Source organism: Dioscorea cayenensis, chromosome 1 (genome assembly GCF_009730915.1).
Source record: "Dioscorea cayenensis subsp. rotundata cultivar TDr96_F1 chromosome 1, TDr96_F1_v2_PseudoChromosome.rev07_lg8_w22 25.fasta, whole genome shotgun sequence".
Taxonomy (NCBI): Eukaryota; Viridiplantae; Streptophyta; class Magnoliopsida; order Dioscoreales; family Dioscoreaceae; genus Dioscorea; species Dioscorea cayenensis.
The window spans coordinates 15,319,221-15,341,308 of NC_052471.1; the positions used below are offsets into that span (position 1 = coordinate 15,319,221).

Below are 22,088 nucleotides of genomic sequence, written 5' to 3' on the forward strand. Positions count from 1 at the left end.
ATTTTTACTCGGTTTTGCAACAAATATTGCAGTGAAGAATAATGGAGGCAGAAGTATAAACTAATTTCACCTAATATATCAACATGTGAAATCATTATTGATTATATGGTAAGAGCTCGCGCGATGGGTGAGTTAACAATACATTAATGTTGTGGAAAAAGTATAATTAAATTATATAACACAAATATATTTTCTCATATTAATGGCAAGGCCATCCTCACAAATTTTAATCATTGCCTTTTTATTTTGTCTGGCTTGTTGGGTCATAGTATTTTAAAGAGAACGAGGGAGAGAGAGAGCAAGGTAAGATTGACACAAAGCTTCAATGTGATGTATATCGCATGCATACACATTCTTGTTGCTGCCATTGCAACCATGTAATTAGCAACATGAACATCATCATCATTGATGAACTTGCCCCAAAACCAATGGCGCTTCCACACAAGGATCATCTCCTCTATAGGCACATTTTTGGTCTCCGGCAAGAAGAGCGCAATGAAAATGGTCATGATCACCACCCATCAACCAAAGAAGTAGAAGAGGCCAAACTTTATGTGGCATAGCATCATAAGGAATATTAGCCCGATAATAAAGGTGAAGAACATATTCACAAACACCGTGATACTTTGTCCAGTTGATCGGATTCTAGAGAGGAATATTTCACTCGCATGTTTACAGCCACCCTAAAGGCCCCCAAGACCATGCAAATCCAGCTACGTGATAATGATAAAGTCCACCACCCAAGGAGCGTGGTCCATAGACACATCAACCACTGCTTGTTCGAACATGATGGCTATCATTGTTCCAACAACTATTTGACAAATGAGCATTTGAATTCCACCTTTGTAGAAAGAGGATCCTCCTTCCAAACCTATCCATCAAGATGGAAACAAAGGCGAAAGACATTCACAAGGCCGGTGATGATAGCAAACATAAGAGAGGCATCATCTTCAAATACTAATAGTCTTGAATAGCACAGTCATAGAACATGATAATATTGATGCCCAGTCAATTGTTGGAGGTATGAGATTGACATGGCCGGGCTTGGGGCCATACTTTTCTCTTAAAGATGTTGGACCACATATCTTGGATTTTCTTGGCCTCCTCACTAAAGTATCTAACATGTCATCATACTCCATTTGGATGTCTTCAATACACGAATCTTGCAGCATCTCCCTGCTTGCCTTCTGCCCACGCTCAATAAGGGAGTTAGGGGTGTCGAGGAGAAAAGAGTGAACCGAGAGTGATGATGCTCGCTGCCGGTCGTGAGTGCAAGGCCCACACGCCATCCCCATCCTCCCCGAATCTTGCACGTAGCTATAGCTGATGAGAGTTAGCAGCAAGGATTCCAAATGGTGATCATGAGTTTGGAATCAATGTTGAGCATACCGCAGGCAGCCGGGCTTCATCTCCTCTCGAAAAGATAAAATGCACAGTGCATCGCCATAGCACGCTTATTAAAACCTAATGTTAGGATCTTAATAGTATAGGTTTTTCCATCAAAATTTAGGAGATCCATTAACCTTATGAATGAACCACTTGCACACATGTATTACCCGATTAGTCATGGACCCCGCCACTAATTAGAACTTGCCTTAGTTGCTAATCATGAGTTACTTTCCTTAATCCTTTGTTTTGTTCTTTCTTTGAAATCTTTAGAAGTGAGGAAAACATGGAAGGATTCCTGATCCATCCCATCCTTGTCACTCCGCCATATTTTCTAATCCGCATTATCATATCCTTCCTTGCTTCCCTCACACCCTCTAAACTCTTCCTCATCTCCTTTGAAGCCTTAAGAGTGAAGCACCCCACCGGATCACCGTAGCGGGACGATCAAACCGGGAGGAGCTCTTCTTTTCGTCATCAACCTAGAGGTAATTGTTGTAGGTTGATCACGCTGTCCGAAGTTAACTCTCTTTCTTAAATGATGGTTGTTAGCTTGCTTCTTATGTTTGCATGGGTTGTTGTTTAAAATTTTTGGTGCTTATCCTTGCATGAAAACCCTCTACTTATGCATGTTGAAACCCACCCTTTTGTGCCTCTTGAGTATCTTTTAGTTCTTGGTCTCCATGTTACATAAAGTTTTATTCATGGAACCATCTATATGTTTATACCATTTTGTTTGAAACCCAAGCCAAAAACCCAAGTTTTTGCATGCCTAATGAATGTTTAGTTTTGTAGTTTTGGCATGTGTGTTGGACCTCACATATTCTTGCATCCCTTGTGCTTAACTTTCTATGGCATTTATATTTTTGTTACCAGAATACTAGTAAACTTGATCCCCTTTCTTAAACTTCTGCATCCCCACTTGTTTGCATGGAAAAACAAAAGACTAGAAGCCTCCAAGATGTGGCCTGGTTGCATGTCATGCTTTGATTATTTAAGCATCAAATATTAGTATATATATTTAATGCACATTGACTTGTTGGCAGCCTTTTTAAATTGGTAGCATATATATATCCACACATGTTGGTCCTGCAACCATAAGTATGTGTAAATATAGATATATATATATATATACATACATGCATGCATGCATGCATTGATCTACTCACTTGTGCTAGGAGATTTATTTCCATCCTTGTTTCTCTCACCTATTGTCCTTGTTCCTATTAATCATTCTATGTTCCTTCCCATATCATTGTTATTACCACTAGTATTAGTATTATGTTAGATCTACTTGTAGACACTTTCTAAAATTGTTGTTGTTTTAAGGGGTATTTTTGAGCTAGCTTAGCATGAACTTTTTGTGCTTGAACTCTTCCTAGTATTCATGTATATTTGGTTGGTTTTCCCTTGGATTTTGTAGGACCACCTCGAGCATCATCTTGGATCTCTTTTGAATTTAGGATCACCAAGTAAGTAATCCCTTAAACTCTTGTATTTAAATTTTGTTGTTTTGGTTTATTTTCATGAAAAATTTCTGAAATTTTGTTTGTATTTATTCTTTAAAAATTATTGTGGGAATGCCATCTATTATGTCTTGTGTTTTTAGAGGAAGAGAAGTTTCTATACTTAGTTGGAACCTAGTGCTATTATTTGCCAAAACTTATATATGTTATTTCCTTGTTACTTCCAAATATTTGGCAAAGTAATTATCCTTTTTGTAACCTTGTTTATTCCCAATAGCAAAAACTTAAGATTTATTAAGTGCTTGAATCCTTGGTCCACCTAACATCAACTTGAATTACCTATATATTATTTGGGTTATACATTTATCCCTTAAATACCCACTTGCCTTTATGTCCTTGCCTATCTCCTTCCTAAAATTTTTAACATCCTTGTTTTGACAATATTTCCTTTGAAATTATTTTTCTAGCTATTTTGGTTTTAGGTGGACCATTTTTCTTCAATTGATGAGATATATTAGACTTTGTATTTTTACAAATTTTAGTATATTATGGTATTAATGCATTTCTTCCTTGAGATTGGTCGAATAATTATTTATTGGTTTCACTATTATTTATACTTGTGTTATTTCATTTTATTATTATTATTATTATTATTATTATTATTATTTTTGTAAATCTTTTATTTTCTTGAATTTTTGGAAAATATTTGTGAAATGTTGTTATTATTTCTCCAAAGTGAGAACCAAGCTTAGGCTTGGAAAAGTGAGTATTTCCTTTTACATTATTTATTTATCTGTTTATTTAATTATTTACTTTTATTTTATTTTGATGATTTTTGGAAAATACTTGTGAATATTCGTATTCTTGGCTTGGAATTGTATCTCGAATTTGGTCTCAAAAATGAACAATATGCAACTCCCTGTCGCTGGGGGTTAAACCCTGACCTTGTCGATAAGTAATTTTGGAAAATGAGATCGTAGCTTCGCACCGTGTCCGTTCGAGTGAAATAATCAATCATCACTGTTATTCGGCCTCGGGTCACCGAGGGTAAATAAATGATTTCTGTTATTTTGGCTCTTGTCTGTCACCGAGGATAAACAAATGACCTTTGGCACTTATAGGGAATTTGGAGACGTATTCTGGATTTTGCTATCTATGTCTTATCCTTTGGTTTTGATAATTCTAGGCGCTTATTGTTTTTGCACAAATTTGATATTTGAACTTTTGCTTTCGCTTGTTTTGGATTACTTATCGGGCTAGTGAGCTCATGGGTTTATTTTTAAATCCTTTTTCGCATCAGGAGCAAGAACCCTGTGGGATCTTAGAAGGCTTCCAAAGAGATGCCTTCTTTGGAATTATGTTCGTGGCTTATGTATTTGCATTTGTTGTATTATTGTGTAAGAACCTCCTTGTAGGTCGATCAGTATTTCATTCGCCTTTGTATTTGGGTTTGGTTGTAAACCTTCAGTTGTACTCTTTATTTAGTATTTTTGTCGGGCTTATTTTCACTCCTAGTCCGTGTTTAGGTTTTGAGGCCTTGCAGTTCACTCGGGCCCCGCCTTTGTGGGTCTGCATGCCGCTTGTCAATCAAGACCGTGTTCAGGGCGTGACATTAGCAATGCCAACACCAACTCCGAGTAGAAGACAACCAAGATGAGCATGAACATGTTCTCTGTAGCACCATTGATAGCGGAACCAATCAGAAAGGTAATACAATCACCAAACATGGACCATTTCCTACCAAAAACTCCTGTCACTGTGGTTGCGAAGAATGAAGCAACCAATGCTGCCACATAAAGTGAGGATGTGAACAGTGTTAGCATCTGTGAGTCAAATTTGCAATATTGGTTGGTGCTATGGTTTTCATTCTCCATCTTATATATGCGAAATGACAGAGAATGCTAAACCAGAAAGTTCAGTATTCAATCTGATACAAGTTGAGAAAACACACTCAGAGAAAACACAAATAGTAAGCATAAACAGAACTAGAACATTCATCCAGAGTTTTTCCTTATCACCTTAAACGCCTCGATCTTAAACAAATTCTTTAGATGAAACCATCCTAGCCCTTGATAAATTTCCATCCTCTCATTCACTCTAGCAACAAACATAACAGTATTTCAAACCAAACTTCAGTAATCACACTGATACATCAACAGAATAACCACACTAAGCTTCAACTCCATCTTCAGTTCAACTGCATAACTTTCAATCAGACAATAGTATACACTTGGGAAAAACTTCAAGAGGAAAGGATCCATGGCTGTCACACCACCTTTATTTAGAAGTACTTAAGAGAACAAGTGACTAATATCATTTCATAAAAAATTAAGCAACCTAATTCCAAAGAATGAAATGAGAATGGTTTTCATATGGAAATACTAAGCATATTACCATATATAGCCAGGTCATAGCCAAAGATCAAGCCTCCAGTCTCGGCCACTAAATATGCTAAGAACACAAAGAGAATAATATCCCCAGGATAGTCTTTCCCTCCAGAAGCTTTAGCAAGCACACCACCAGCCATTGTGAAAGATCTCTAATGGAAATACTAAACCGTCTTGAATAGATTGAGAAGAAGAGAGTGATTGATACCTTCATATGCTAACTTAAGGATAATGAGGTTGTTTTATAGTATACCACAAAAATAGTAATCAGTTGTTGGTGTTCCTATCCTAATGATGGAGTATATGTCATGGAACAAATGGATTACGTCAACTAGCTTGGATTTGGCTATATAGGTTTAAATATAGACAAAGGATTAGAATTGGATTAAAATTGGATTAAAGGCATTTGTAGTCTCTAAAATATGAGTGAGTATTCATATAGTCTCTTCAACAAATTCATTTCTTAACTAAAACTTAAAAAAAATTAATAATAATAATAATTTAATATGTTATGCAGCATGGTTCCCCAGGCATTGGAAGCCGCAATTAGATGCTTCTGTGGCTTGATTGCATTTATCAAATGTGAACACTTATTTGCAAGCCAAATTGGGATCTTATCCATAACATTGCTACATTGTTCATGAACATGTAACATGATATAACACAATTTTAAAAGAATTTTTAGAAGCATTTTTAATTATACCCAACTAAATGCATTTTTAGCTCTTATCCTATGCTACTTGTTTGGATAAGTCTAAATTTTTAACTCTTATGGCAATTTGGCACGGAATCTTTGGAATGACCTTATGAAATCAAATAAAAAATAAGTAATTATTTTCATGTAAAATAAAGTTAAGTCACTAAAGTGGAAAAAAAAAACTACAATTGAGTGACTTATTAAAAATTAACCCAACAAACATAAATCAAACTTAATATATGCGCGTTTGCTTTTATTTTCAATTTAAAAATATAAAAACCGATTTTCATTTTCTTAATAAATCAAACTGAAAAAAAACCCAAATGCAAACCCCTACTCCACTAGTCATTCCCCACCAAAACTGACGTCAATGTAATTTAATTTAAAAAAAAAGGACAAAATAACTGGGACAATATAGTAACCCAGCCAAGTCTTCTGTATAAATTGTTGGTTAATGACCTCATTACTAGCCTTTCCTGTCATGCTCCGAACCTGGCCTGGCCGAACCCGTCGCACCGAGAAACGGCCGCAAACCCACAGGGCGTAAGCCCCATAAGCCTACAAGGCCTCATAACTTGATTCAGAACAAATAACTTATAACAAACCAACTGAGTCACTGGGTTACAGACTCTACATAGCACAAAATACGGGGATATAGAAGTCCAAAATACAAAATACATGAATATAGGGGTAGATAATGACAAGAACTCAAAATTTACAACTGAATAAGACAACATCTACAGACAATCTTTCAAGATCCACACTGGTCTATCACTCATGATCTGAAAAGGATTTAAAAAAAATCCATGAGCTCACTAGCCCAGTAAGTAATCCAGAAATTGATGAAAACAACAAGGTTTACAAATCTCAAATGCCGAGAACAATTAAGCTTTTCAACTCAGACTGAACAGAGTTTACAAATAAATAGCCAATTAGGGGTATAATTCTCAAATAATGTTGTTTACCAAAACGTTGCAGGTAAAAGAATTATCAATTTTCAAAACTGTCAAATAGAGGTATAGTAAATCGTCAGATATGAGCATAAGTCTCCAAAGCATAGTTAGACTAAGCCAAAAATTTCAGAGGTATGTTTGAATTATACCAGATTTTAAGAATAATACAAGTTTTCGAAATCAAAAATTTAAATAACTTATAGAGTATAATATTCTAATAAAAGAATATATATAAATATGTTATTCACCAAAAATTGAAAACCAGAAACGCGATCTCAAAGATGCAAAAACTTCAAGGCAGGATAAAAAGTGTGCCTAAGATATACCCGGAAATTAAAAACACATAAAAAGTGCAATTGAAAGAAAATCAATATCAAAAGTCAAAGCAGAGATTAACAGGTTCCAGTGTATGTCTCCGAACTCACTGTAAATGTCAAATGTAATTTGTTTATCCTTGGTGAAAGACCCGAGCCAAAATAACAAAAACCATTTATTTACCCTCGGTAACCCGAGACTAAATACCATATGGTCATTGATTATTTCACCGAACGGACATGGTGCGAAACTGCAGTCTCATTTTCCCAAAATTACTTCTCAACAATATCAGCGTTTAATCCCCCATTGACAGGGTTGCATATCGCCCATTTGGAGACCAAAATATTCAGATACAAAAAAAAAATTTACAAGGTACAAATATTCAGAAATCACCAAATTCTTCCGATTCCCAAGTCCGCAGAAAATAAATTAAATTTCAATATCCCACTATTGGGGGAATTAAAATATACGGAAATTAAAGATTAAGTAAACAAAACATTTAAAATTATTTAAAATACTAAATTCTCCAAACTAAAGTAAAACAAATATACAACTAAATAAATAACAGACATAATTTAAGCAGATCATACCAACGTCTAGATTAAGTACACAGTTCAAAACATTTAATATAGTCATCTAAAAGAAATCACAATACTAGTATAAATAATAAATCAATAACCAAAACAAAGTGAAAAGTAATCATTCAATTAAGACAATTGAATAAAAATATCTAAACATACATATTCAAAAATAATAATTTCAATATTAACAAAAATAACAGATATTCAAAATAAAATAACAAAATACTGGACAATTATTTTACCGAATAAAATAATTTCTCAAATACTAAAAATACAGAGTTACCGGTGGATTACTTATAATATTCATAGCAAAATAGTTTTGTAGGGCAAATTCAGAATTTTCAAAATATTCAATTCAAATACCCTGAATCACTGAAATACTAATGTAGAGTTTCTAAATCATGCCAAACTTTATAATCCAAATATGATCAAATATTCCTTAAACAAAAAGTTGCGAGCTCCCACTCCTACGAAATTTTAAATATAGAATCAAATAATATTAGAACTTTTGAAATTAAAACTTGTCAAAATAATAGGTACGGATTACTTACATCGAAAATACTCTACTGCAAGACACAATGCAAAGACCCAAAGCCACTTCTCAAGTGGTCCTATAACCCAAGGATTGGCAACCATTACAACTCGAGAAAGAATGAACCAATCAAAACATAAAATGAACAACATAAACTAGGGCTGTTGGTTATCATCAAGGCAACTACCTAAGATCACCTAAGGACTGCAAGGTCACTTTCAAATGCAAAAACACACATTCTAAGGCTACAGAATTTAGAAGGTGAGTGTGTTCTTCTAAGCATGCACTAGTTGGCCCTTAAGCATGCTTGAAAGAAACAAGAAGACATGCAAAACAACTAATTTACAAGCATAAACCTTAGGTTTCTAATGAGTTCAAAAACATTAACAGGTTGCAGTTTTTCATGCAAGAATATGCCCATATAAACACTCAAGTGGATGCAGTTCTTGGTGTAAATATAAGGATATATATATATATATATATATATATATATATAGTACAATATCACAAAACCAAAGAAAGTCAAAACATAAAGAGGATGTATTTAACACTCTCAAATTCAAGGCTAAAAACTTAAGCATGCTCCTACAAAATCATTACTTATAAACCCACGAATGGTTGGAACATAGGATTTACACCTAAGTTTAAGAGTGTGTAAATGCTAAAGGTTGCACTACAAAATTTTGAGCATATGCACAAATGAGCATGAAAACAACCCATCATAAGGGTATTACCATTACCTAAACTACCAACCTAAAAAGTTAACATTTTCCAAATATATATGCAAGCATTAAAAAGGGCACTAAAACAAGAACAACAACATGCTGAAAGGCAATACTATCAAGAAGAAGGAAGACTTACTTGGTGTGATGACTAGGAGGAACTACAATATCAAGGTGGCAGCCATCAAGGAGAGAAGCAAGGCTTCTCTTGAAGAGAGGCTTAAAGAGAGAAGTGGCGACCAACCCGGGCTTATCCGGCTCACAAGCTTTCAAGAAATCCAGTGACCATAATGATCAAGTATTGCAAAGAAGGGGAGAAATCAGCAATGGATTTGCATCTTGAGAGCAAGAATGCCTTAGTCTGGATCAAAACATGCACTCCATCTACTTTCACTCTCTTAAAAGACTGTACTCTCTTCTTGCTAAAGAGCTCTAATATGGAGAACTTTCTCGATTGTCTCCATGCTCGCCCGAACGCTCAAGGTCGGAAGTTTTTCGATCCTAGAATCTCTCTCTCTCTCTCTCTCTCTCTCTCTCTCTCTCTCTCTTACAAAAAATTGGTAGCATATGGGGTGGGTTGCCAATGGCTTTGGCTCAACATGTGACCAACAAGATGACAACAAAGAGTCCACAAAACAAGGCTTTTGCATGGGAAAAAAAAAGCCAGGAATCTAACTTCAAATATGGTTTGCAAATGAATGGAGACAAAAAGCTGGGGCCCACATTTCCATCTTCCCGCACTCTCTTTGATGGGCAAGCCGAGACCATCCCCAAAGATCACTGCTACCCTCTCCTTCTCCCTCTCCTCCGCCTCCAAGAGCTCCCTTACCCAATCCCCAACCCTAGCCCGCAAGAGACCCCGGCTCATCCCCAATATCAACCCTTCTCTCCATCAGAGATTTCTCAGCAAGCTCTTCGAACCATCAAATATCTCCTCTAAGTCTTCAAAGCCTAACTCTGGAACTCCCAAGTACACATCGCTCGAGCTCCAGGTTCTTGATCTCAAATCCAAGCACCCTGATGTAATCCTCATGGCGGAAGTTGGCTACAAGTATCGTTTCTTTGGAGATGATGCTAAAATTGATGTGAAGGTCTTAAGTATTTTTGCTCACATGGACCATAACTTCCTCAGTGCCAGTTTCCCCATGTTTCTGTTGAATTTTCATGTGCAGCGGCTTATCGGAGCTGGGTACAAGGTTGGGGTGGTGAAGCAAATGGAGACAGTTGCGATCATGGCTCACGAGGGGAACCGCCTTGGGCTATTTGCCAAAGGATTGTCAGCTTTGTATACAATGGTGACGATTGAGGCTGCAGAAGACATGGGAGGAGGAGGAGGAGGAAGAGGAGGGGAGGAGGGGCCATGAGGAGAGGATACTAACTATCTTGTTTGTGTGGTGAGAAAGAGGTTGTCATCCCAGAGGCAAGAGGAGAGGGTAATAACTATCTTGTTTGGTCGCTAGGGTTGGAAATGGTTGCAGTGAGAGGTTTCGAGTGGTGATGTGCTTCATGGGGGTTCAAATGATATTGTGATGAGGTCGAAATGAAAGTCGTGATTTTTGAGATTGACTCGTTGAGATTCTTTTGGGAGAGCTATTATTCATACAACATACGTAAGGTAAGTGCTACCTATTTTCCTCATCGTGGTGATTATCAGTGAATTGCTTAAAAATTTTTACTCTACAAAGACAGCTTAATACTTGCTCAACTTTAGAAAATGTGGCAAGGATAATTTTACCTAAATAATAGCTTTTCTGATGTTTTTTATAGCATGATTATCATTTCTGCTATAAACTTCCGAGTGGTTTATGATGGTGCAGATGTGCTTTGTTGCAAAGGTTATAGTTGAGCCTCATTATTCTAAATTCTTCGTGTTAAAGAACAACTCGATGGTTCAGTGATAGGATCCTTACTACAGTCATGACCATACTATCACACCATTTGGTTCTAGGCTTCTTAAACACTGGGTAAGTTATGATGGTCTGAAAGCATAGGAAACACACACATATGAAATTGTTTTTGTGGAATGCGACGTAGATGTAAATGGTTTTATGATCCTTGTGTAACTTCTAAAAAATGCACCCTCTACTATCAATAGCCACAAAATCTTGGGAGAACTCTATAAATGGTTATTTAGCCAATCTCATGTGCTTATGGCTTGTTTGGTGCCTGGAGCTTACTTACATGTAACTTCCAGTTTCTTTTGTTTGGTTTGATGTTAGTATCCTACTTACATGTGAGTGAATATTCATGAAAAATAGTGAAAATGCTGAATTTTAACTTAAGGCTAATTTGGTTGCGAAATCAAAAATCATGATTTCTAGACTATTATGGGTTTACAAATGATTGAGCCACAGCTTAAAAGCTGATTATGTATAGACTTAGCCCCAAGATCACGGTGATTCTTCTAAATACAACTAAACAAACCAAAAAGGAAAAGAAAAGAGAAAAGAACTCGGCATAAAGTTACACGTAAAAAGTCAATTTAATTGACTTTGTACTAGCCGAGTTAGGGCCTACGCCATGATTACGCTGAACCTTTAATAACTTATTTTCGTTATAAATTCAAGTGAACCTCGTTAGTGCAACCAGCACTATTATTGGCATGATTTGACACATAGTCAAGATGACGTGGCACCTATGTGACATGGCAAAAATTGATGACATGGAGAGTATGGTGACATGGCAAGTGAGTCTTGGCTTGCAATGCAAGACATCTTGAAGATCTAGGTTGAGTTATTCAAGACCATATTTAGTAGATGTGATTGAAGACTAAATATGGAATGAAGACTAATTGAAGATATGATTTGAAGAATCATTGAAGTCTATTGAAGGCAGATTTGAGGACCAAACTTGGGTGAATTGAAGATCAAGTTTGGAGAATCTTTGAAGACCAAATTTAGGTGGATTAGAAGACTAAGTTTGGCAAGTTTCATGGAAGACGACTAGGGATGTGCGCCCTTGTGAGGGGACCGTGGATGAGGAACCGAGGAGGTAGGCTAGTCTGCCTCAGCCAGGGATCGGAGATTTGGTCGCATCGACTCGGACTCAAGCATGACCGAGAGGTTGATGGGTTTTGAGGTCATCCAGAACGTAACTAGTAACTCGAGCCAAGTTAGCGTCAGGACATGTTGCAATTCATGTTACAACAGAGTTGCAAAGCAACTAATTTTGCTGTGTTTTAAATTAGTAGCCATGGAGATTCTTAAAGAGGTATGTGCTATATTTAGGACGTTGAGGCATCTATATAAGCTACCTTGCTAATAGATTGTAAGCGTGACTCTTGGGTGTCTCTTGGAGGAGAGTGGGTGAGCACTAGACAATCTAGAGAGGGTAGTGATCTTCATTGTTTGAGAGTGTGAGTGACAAGTGTTTGTACTCATGTATTTTTACCTCTTTTAGTGGATTGTTTATCTGCGGGCTTGGCCCCCCAAGCGTAGGCGAGTGGATGCCGAACTGGGTTACCAATTTTGTGTGTCTCCTTCTTGTTTTGTTTGTGTGAACTTTCTTTGATGGTTTGTGATCTATGAGTGATTGAGTGTTCCCTAAAACCCACAAACCACACTGGCGAAACTATCAGAACCAATCCAATACTGGAAATGCATCTTTATACTTGCATCTCAAATACAACTGTGAGTTAAAATATGTTGCTTTTGCTTACATGCAAATTCAATTACACTCAAAATTCATTTACTTCATACAAAACAAATTGTAAATGAATCTTCTATTATATTCTTGTTTGATGCAAAAAATTTAGTTTGATTATGAATTCCTGAGATAACCTTGCAGGTGTCACACCTCTATGTGATAACAACTTGATATATGCTCGCCTTGATGTTGTTGCAAAGATTACAAAATCAATTGATTCACCCAAATCTTAGAGGTTGTATTTGATCCATATGGAGAAAATTGTTTGAGAGATGATTGAAGATGGCAAGCTAGCAATGAACGTGGGCATACTTGATGGGGGATCATAGTATGGCTGAGATGGAGCTGAGGCATGGTGAGGAGAAGGACGGGCATCATGGATGCCAGGATGACACTGTTCCGGTCCAGAATGGGGGTGCTCTGAAGAAAAGAGAAGAAAAGCATGGTGCTTGATTAAATAGCAGTGGAAGCAGTTGAAGTTTTTGAATAGAAGAATATTTAAATCAAGTAAATCTCTTGGTGTAAGTGAATGGCCAATGTTGGCACACATTAAGGTTATGTTGTGACCAATGGGTGTCTAGATTTGGTGTTAATTAATGGGATGTTAGCGTTTTGTCTACTGGTCTGTTATAGTTTATTATAAAGTTAATGGAAGTGCTGTGTTTTGATTGGGTCGCATAACGTTTTTTCTCCACACTTGGTTTTTTTTTGAGCCCTTGACCAGGTGAGTGAGAACAACCAGGTATTTCATCAAACACTGGTTTTCTCTTGAGCATTTCGTCAAACACCCAGACCTTTCACACTCCTGGAAATCTGTACAAGGTACTTAGTCCACCTGTGGATAATTCAATAATTTCTACAATTTTGACGATACTGGAGAAATGTTCTAACATTCAACATGGACTTATGAGAATTTTCCATTGATCAGCTACATCAGCAGAGGTAATGCACACTTAGTTACTCCTTTAGTGTTTCTTAAATGGGCCTTTTGATCTTTTGGTGGAACAATTTTTTACTGTGTAAACTTCAGCTAAACCAATATTTACAACTGAATTTTGTGAACTGGAAATTTAAAAAGCATTTTTGAAATGTGAATTACCTTTTATGTCTCAGCTACGATTGGTGTTAGTATTGATGAATGCAAGCTGCTTATTTAGATTTATTAGTGCTTACATTTACAATTTGCAGCTTCCTTAATTGTTATTACTTGTATTTTGATGCTCCAGTTCATCAGTGTCATTCATATGATTTTTACTAGTAGTGGAAGCAGCTTATTTAAGCTTCAAATTGGTGATGATGAAGCACTAACAATGTTCAAGTGATGATCGTAGAAATCTACTTTACTCGGAAGACTTATTGTTATCTGCTTCTTCACCTAGTATAATCGTACATTCTACAAAGCTTCTATCCTGCCAAAATAGAAGTGTAGCTGACCAAGGGGGCATCTTGAATATTTTCAATGCTGGTGATGATCAATTTCTGGAGGTAAGCCGTCAATTTAAAATGCGGATCTATATTATTGGTATGTTTATTTTACTCAGTAATTATCTCTGACAGGTGTCTAAGAGTCATACGAGTGTGCATGAGGCAGAAGAGAAGTTGAATTCATTTATTGCCCAGTATCGCAAGCTGCTTGGAATTTGGAACTTTGAGTTAATGTGTGTGTCTGGAATAACACACCCGATATAAGTAGCTTTCCTACATCTAATCCATATAAAGTTTTCATTTGTATTTAAATACCCTTTATGAAAGGCTCCCCTTGGAGTTGTTATTTTTCAAAAATAACTCTCCTATTGATCTTGGTCATAGCGATACCGGGTTCCAACAAAATTGCTGAAGATAAACAAGAGCACTAAGATGGTTGTGCTATCACCCTCCGAAGTCCTCGCGCAGCTAGAAGAGTTGTTGCTCGCAAAGGAGAAGCTCACTGTTGTTTGCATAACTGCCTGGGATCGTTTCTTGATGGGATTCAGCAAATACTATGCCCAAAACTTGGATGTAGCATATTCCAGGAAAGGTTTTAGTGCTGAAAACATGGATCAGGGAGAAGTCACTTTCCTTTAAAAGGTTGTTCGTGGTGCATCAGATAAGAGCCTTGGTCTTAATGATGCTCGTCTTGCACAGGTAAATTTAATATGTTTTTGGCATTCGCATATTTGGGTATTTGCAGCTTTTCTATTTTAGAGTAGTACTGAATGTCTGCAAGGTTTTTTTCTCCAATTTGATTTAGTCTTGTTCTCCACGACAATTACAGCACATTCTTAAGATAAGTAGTATTAGCAATTTCATTTTTGAGTGGAAATGATGTCAAAATAGCCAAAATGGATGCCGTCTTCGCTGCTTTCTTCTTCCGGGGCCCTTCTGGTTTGTCTTGACTGGGTTAATTTCTTTTCTTTCATTTTTCTTTCTTGCACCGAGAATTTGGTGCATTGATCAAATCCGCTAACACCTATTGATCTCCCTGATGCAAAAGATCCTATTTCATTTTGTTGTGGCTTGCTGCAGTCTTCTTGCAATTCTTTTTTCACTTATAACGTATTTTTGCATCTTCTTAATAGATGCATGTCTAAGTTACCTGTTCAATCCAAAATAGTTTGACATTAATCACATTATTTTTATTATTTGTTAAATAAATGACGCAAATTCTATTCATTTCTTCACACATACATGGTTTATTTCATTCTGAGCATTGTACCTGAGAAATTTCTCCATTTGATAGTTGCCACCATCATACATTACAGTAGCATCTGTAATGGCTGCAAAAACGGAATCAACCCTGACTTCATGCGGGAGAAGGCAATCGCAAGAATTAATCTCATTGGCAGCACAGGAAAGATGTTCCAGTGATTGTCGGACCCTGAAGGAAGAATCCAAGTGCTATCATGATTTGGCCACAGGACTTCACCAATTACTTTCCTTTAAGAGGTGCTTCAGATGATGCAAATAATGTAAATATCTTTTCATCCTTGAAAGATGCTAAAGATCTTGCGTCAAATATGATAGAATGGTAAGAGCGCTTGTTTTGTTTAGGTAGATTTTTACTTTTGCATCTCCTCAGCGTTTAACAGACCAAGACCTACGTCTTAGTTCAATCTTTACTTCTTTTCATGCACAGCTAGTTTATCCTTTCCGTAGTAAAGTTTTTGTCAAATGTTTCAGGATTAACAATTGGCATCACTTGTTGATTCAATTGACATGAAGCTTGAGTGCATTTTTGGCCTTTGTGCTTTGCTTCAGTGTTCACTGAGGTTAACATTGCTTTTTTTCCTTTTCTTTTTTTTTAATCACTGTGTGGGTGACGGAGCGGGTGACGGAGCAGAATAAGATTGAAGACTTGTTTAGTCTGAGAATGTCCAAGTCAACAACAAAGTAATAAATCTAAACCCTTTTTAGTCTAAGAATACCCAGGGATTTAGAGAAAAAACAAAAAAAAAACACTTTTATATCATCAAAATCAACTACTCAACTTAGCCCTAGAGTTTACAATAAATAGACCAAAGAAAATCAGTAAAATAACCCTAAAAAGGAGACAAATCGAAAATTTGCCAAAAATGGCAAGTTTTCAATTTACAGCAAGAAAATAAAATACTTAACAAAATAAAGCTAATGCCCAAAACGGCGTATAAATCCGAGAATTGTAGCCAAATATATAATCAAATCAAATCTTTCCTAAAATGACAAAATCCTTGTTTTCGGGGCCAAGATGATGGAATTGGGCTAAAAACTGGCGTAACACACAAGCAAAGCTAGTGATTTGTGCTTGTTGGCCCGTTGTCCATCAAGTGAGACCATCTGATAAGTGCTTGTGCGATATGAATGCGAAGTGTTCATTCCTTATGTTGAGCATTACTTTTCTCGGGTTTTTACACTAATATGTGTGTTTTTATGTTACTTTCGTGCAGGTAGGGTTGTGAGGCCGATTATGAAGTAAAGAAGCCAATGTGGATCATAATGCACCGATTTTGGGGGAAATCTTGCTAAGGTTCAAACGTGAAGACATAGGTCGGGTGTGAGATGCTAGAGTGTGTGCCAACCTCCTCGTATTCTAGTTGACACATCCATTTGGAGGGGCACAAGGGCAGTCACACTCGAGCATTCTGACTTATGCATATAGAACAAGAGCTCCACCAACTTGCCTATCATTGAAGAAGCAAGTGATCCACGACGTGAATATGTGCCCGCTTATGCTACTCCGATGAAAGTATGGATTCGAAGCTATTCAGCAGGTAATCGTGAGCAACATTATAGCAAAAGTATTGTAGCAAAGCTTGTTCACAACCGCCCTGAGAAAAGCAGGAGTTCAGAGAATCCACACGGGCGTGTGGAAATTATCCCATCCGTGGGAAATTCCACATGGGCGTGTGAAAGATCCACAGTGCCCGGGTGGTCACCCGATTCCAGCCCCTATTTAAAAGCCGATTCAGCCCCGATTTTAGTATTCTTTTTTCCATCTTTTCCCCAACTTGAGAGAGGGCTTCGGCTAGGGTTTTGGAGAGGTTCCACAGCTCCGATATCGCGCGTCGTTTGGAAGAAGGTTATTGGGAGAGCTTTTGTCGGCACCGATCCGGCGAGGTGTATCCTAGGTCGACAAAGGGATTCCTTCGATGGCGAGTAGAGGACTCTCCACAAGACCATCGACACGACCATCGAGGGGGTTTTTCTATGGATTCATTGCTTTTACATTCTATTTCTTTAAATGTATTTAGCTCCATGGAGAGCTAAACCCCTAGTGGGTACTTGGGTATTTGTGAACCTAGGATGTATTCATTTCATTGAATCTCTTTATTATGCTTTCAATTAATTGATGTTTATTGTGAGTTCCAACCTTGAATGCTTGATTGTATGAACATTTCCCCTAGAATAACACTAGGGTTAGAGTTCTTGTTAGTAACCTTGTGAGTGAGTGACACACCACGAGTGTTAGACAAAGCTAGGTTGGAGAGGGTTGAGAGGGTGAGTCGAGAGGTACATGAGCGTCCCCTTTCTCCTTCGACGTGATAGATTCTCACCTCCCGTTCCTCGAGTTCTTTCTGCGGACATAATAGAGTGAATGGTCTAGGGATAACCCTCCGCCCGGGGCTTAGTTGAGTGCAAGCACGGTGAAGTGTTGAGGTGATCTTAGTATCTAGGGGCTTAATAGTGGTTAGGGACCTTCCATCCGGACCAAAAGGGTTAGGTCTATAATTAGGGAAGAGATTTATCACTTGGAATCCCTAGAGCTCATTGCAACTCTATGGGAGTGCTAGGTGTTGAGATTGTTCGATTTCTCCTCCGGGACATGTATAGAGTTAGGGCATAGTTGACCCTTAGATTTGGGACTATGTAATGAAGGATTTCCAAGACTCACTATTGCACTTTTGATTAGGAAGCATAATAGAGGGTTCTTGCACTTGAAGCGATCGTCCTAGGCGGAGTATTATCCGAGTACCCCATCTTTATCGATTGCCTTACCTTCTCCTTTACTCGTGCTCTCTTACTTGTTGATTTTACTTTTGAGAATTGAATCATTATCACACTTATCACTATTGATCTTTCACATAGCTAAGAAGCGGATTAAGTGTTTTTATTTCCTACTCCCTGGGATTCGATACCCGCTCATCCGGGATTATTACTTTGACAAACCCGTGGACTTGCGGGATATACGCAAGTGGACCTTGTCACCCTCAAACACCAAAAATCTACCAATTGAAAAATTACCAAAATACCCCTGTTAGGGCCTGTCCTATTTTTTCCAGAAAGGCACAGGCTAGCTAATTAATACTCCCCTCATCATTTCCTCCAGGCTGAACATAATTCGCCCTCGAATTTTAATCATCTAAGGAATCACCGTAGTAGGGTACCAAGTGCTTGAAGTTGAACACATCTGTCGTCCAAATATGGCATGGTAGCTTAAGTCACTAGGCATTAGGGTTGATCTTCTCAATGATTACTGCCGGCCCAATCTTCTTGGAGGACAACTTATTGTACTCCCCCACAAGGAACTTCTCTTTGGTCAGGACAGCTGACACAGCGAGATAAGGTTGAAGACTTATTTAATCTGAGAATGCCCAAGTCAACAAAAAAGTAACAAACCTAAACCCTGTTTAGTCTTAAAAATACGCAGGGATTTAGAGGAAAAAAAACACTTTTATTTCATCAAAATCAAAAACTCAAATTAGCCCAAGGGCTTACAATAAATTGACCAAAGAAATTCAGTAAAATAACCCTAAAAAGAAGACAATTTGAAAATTTGCCAAAAACGGCATGTTTTCAATTTACAGCAAGAAAATAAAATACTTAACTGAATAAAGCTAATGCCCAAAACTGCGTATAAATCCGAGATTTGTAGTCAAATATATAATCAAATCAAATCTTTCCTAAATGGCAAAATCTTTGTTTTCGAGGGCAAGATGATGGAATTCGGCCAAAAACTGGCGTGACTCACAAGCAAAGCTAGTGATTTGTGCTCGTTGATCCGTTTTCCATCAAGTGAGACCCTCAAAACACCAAAAATCTACCAATTGAAAAATTACCAAAATACCCCTATTAGGGCCTGTCCTATTTTTTCCAGAAAGGCACAGGCTAGCTAATTAATACTCCCCTCATCATTTCCTCCAGGCTGAACATAATTCGCCCTCGAATTTTAATCATCTAAGGAATCACCGTAGTAGGGTACCAAGTGCTTGAAGTTGAACACATCTGCCGTCCGAATATGGCCTGGTAGCTTAAGTCAGTAGGCATTAGGGTTGATCTTCTCAATGATTTCTGCCGGCCCAATCTTCTTGGAGGACAACTTATTGTACTCCCCCACAAGGAACTTCTCTTTGGTCAGGACAGCTGACACAGCGAGATAAGGTTGAAGACTTATTTAATCTGAGAATGCCCAAGTCAACAAAAAAGTAACAAACCTAAACCCTGTTTAGTCTTAAAAATACGCAGGGATTTAGAGGAAAAAAAACACTTTTATTTCATCAAAATCAAAAACTCAAATTAGCCCAAGGGCTTACAATAAATTGACCAAAGAAATTCAGTAAAATAACCCTAAAAAGAAGACAATTTGAAAATTTGCCAAAAACGGCATGTTTTCAGTTTACAGCAAGAAAATAAAATACTTAACTGAATAAAGCTAATGCCCAAAACTGCGTATAAATCCGAGATTTGTAGTCAAATATATAATCAAATCAAATCTTTCCTAAATGGCAAAATCTTTGTTTTCGAGGCCAAGATGATGGAATTCGGCCAAAAACTGGCGTGACTCACAAGCAAAGCTAGTGATTTGTGCACGTTGATCTGTTTTCTATCAAGCGGGACCCTCAAAACACCAAAAATCTACCAATTGAAAAATTACCTAAATACCCCTGTTAGGGCCTGTCCCATTTTTCCAGAAAGGCACAGGTTAGCTCCTCAATATGCCCCGTATCAGTGGGACTTTGGAAATACAATTTTGAAACATACAATTATTGCATAAACTTTCTGAATTAATGTAAAATTTAGGGTTGAAGTGACTAGTAATGTGGCATATCAAAGTTATCATATTGCTAAGTATTAGTCATGTCATTTATTCCTTTGGATGAACATAAACAAAAAGTCAAAACATAGGAATCATATTTAACATTTTGAAAGTACAAGAACTACATGGATGCAAAATACACTTGAAGGCTTGATATTCAACATTAATTTTCCGAACAATTTCATTTGTATTAAGCTCATGTTGTTTGTACTTAATTATCAATGGTTGTTTTACAGTTACAGCAATTGTAGGTGCGTAGACCAGAGGGACTTCACAAAAGCCTTTCTAGTGTAAATGGCTCCCCTTACCTTGCTGATATATTTCTTAAATCCATGACTTCCATTTTTAGATATTCAGAAAGTGAGACCTTGATTATGTTTTGTTGTAAAAAGTAGTTATCCTTTTTTTTCCTTTTTGTGAAAGGGCGGACATCATTAATCAGGTAAATGGAATTAATGCATGTATTTCTAGCTACTGTGAAATTTATATTTTTCCCTTTCTTATTATGTTGCTAAAGCGTATGCAAGGAAAAGGTATGCTCTTTTCTTGGGTATACATCAATGGGCGAGTATTTGATTTTGTTGGATTTAATTTAGTCCAGATGGATTTATGTTGTATCTTTCCTATTTCTTTTGTTGGGTGTTTTAAACAAGGGATTAGATCTCTTCTTATTTGGTTAAAGTTTTTGGATAGGCATTATACTATAGTTATTTTTCATTTTGAGCATTGAATTTCAATTGTATTATTTTAGTCACCCAATTTTAATTTGTTTTCACTGGGAGAGTACTGAGAGGATTCTAAAGAGAATTTAATGATATTTATGCCAGATTTGATATTTCAACACCAGCGTATCCGTCATCTGCATATGTGGATATGACACATAATTAAAGAGAGCCACGTAGTCATTCTTATTGACTAGTTTGTTGGGCCAAGTGGCATATGTCATGCCAATAAAAGTGGCATGTGGCCCTCTTTAATAATGTCTCGTGTCTGCGTATGCAAATAGAGGGACAACTTGATGTTAACGTGGCAAATCTAGTGTACATGTCATCAAATTTTTTATGGAATTCTCTAGGTATTCTCTCGGTGAACACAAATTAAAATTGAATACCAAAATAATACAAATTGAAGTTCAATATTCAAAATGAAAAAAATGAACATAGTATGATATACACTCAATGTTTTAACCCCTCTTAATTCTTTATGAGGTTTGAATAGAGAAAGGAATGGGTTAAGAATGTTTATTTTTTGTCTGATATTTTTATGTTCTTATTGGATATGAAATATTCATCTGAAAAATATTGTTTTGTTGATTATAATTAGGATATTTGGCATATATACGCCTACATAAATTGGCAATTACACATATGCCTATATATATATAATCACACACACACATTTATATATCTTGATATTAATTTATGTATAATACATGTTTAGGACATATACATATATGAATACATAAATCCATACATGTCCACACACATAAATACATCTACATAGACACACAGGTGTACATATATTTAATACATACTACACCAATTTTTAGTTTTAGAAACACTTTTATAAAGGTAGTTATTAAAAACCATCTCTATTATGTGTATAATTTTTTTTAAATAAATTACAGCTTGTTTTAAAAAACCCCACAAATTAAAAAAAAAAAAAACAACTCTCTATCTCCATTCACTCACTCACACTCTCGCTCTTTCTCTATCTCTTTCTCTCTCTTTCTCCACCACTCACTCTCACGATCTTCGATGTACTGACGATCACCTCCACCGATTTCTTTGTGAGATCTTGATCTTCATCGCAGCTCGCACCACCGCCCGGTGAGTCCTAGCCCCATGAGAGGCATTCTCATCCCAAGGATTTTTTTTTTTTTTAGGGTTTCTTCTCAATTGTTATGCTATTGAGC

At 36.8% G+C, this 22,088-nt stretch overlaps 2 pseudogenes; one reads left to right on the plus strand and one right to left on the minus strand.

The window, feature by feature from the left end:
* Positions 1–263: 263 nt before the first annotated feature.
* Positions 264–5,422, minus strand: LOC120254463 (annotated as a pseudogene).
* A 4,315-nt stretch (positions 5,423–9,737) lies between these two features.
* LOC120254558 lies at positions 9,738–10,937 on the plus strand (annotated as a pseudogene).
* The last annotated feature ends 11,151 nt before the right edge of the window (positions 10,938–22,088 follow it).